The sequence below is a fragment of the Orycteropus afer genome, unplaced genomic scaffold (assembly GCF_000298275.1).
Source record: "Orycteropus afer afer isolate SDZICR_OR568_19922 unplaced genomic scaffold, OryAfe1.0 scaffold02905, whole genome shotgun sequence".
Taxonomy (NCBI): Eukaryota; Metazoa; Chordata; class Mammalia; order Tubulidentata; family Orycteropodidae; genus Orycteropus; species Orycteropus afer.
In genome coordinates this window covers 2969-3612 of record NW_006924492.1, presented here as the reverse complement: position 1 = coordinate 3612, position 644 = coordinate 2969, and positions in this window count along the sequence as shown.

The window sequence follows — 644 nt, the reverse complement described above, 5'->3', positions numbered from 1 at the left end:
GATGATGTTCTTGATGTCATTCCATAATTCTTCTAGTTTTTGATCATTGGTATTCAACACATCAAATCTATTCTTTAGACAGTCTCTAAATTCAGGAGGGATATATTTAAGATCATATTGTGGCTCTCCTGGACTTGTTTTAATTGCCTTCAACTTCAAGTTGAATTTGCATTTGAGCAGTTGATGGTGTGTTCCGTAATCAGCTCCTGGCCTGGTTTTGACTGAAGATATTGAGCTTTTTTATCATCTCTTGCCACAGATGTAGTCAATCTGATTTCTATGGATTCCATCTGGTGAAGCCCACGTGTATACCTGCCGTTTGTGTTGTTGAAAAAAGGTATTCGCAATGAAAAAGTCATTGATCTTGCAAAATTCTATCATGTAATCACCAGCGTTATTTCTGTCACCAAGGCCACATTTTCCAACTACCCTTAATTCTTCTGTGTTTCCAACTTTTGCATTCCAGTCACCAGTGATAATTAACATATCTTGATTTCACAGTCTGTCAATTTCATACTGCAGAAGTTAATAAAAATCTTCAATTTCCTCATCTTTTGCTTTGATGGTTGGTGCATACATTTGAATAATAGTTGTATTAACTGGTCTTCCTTGTAGACATATGGATATTATCCTATCACTGACAG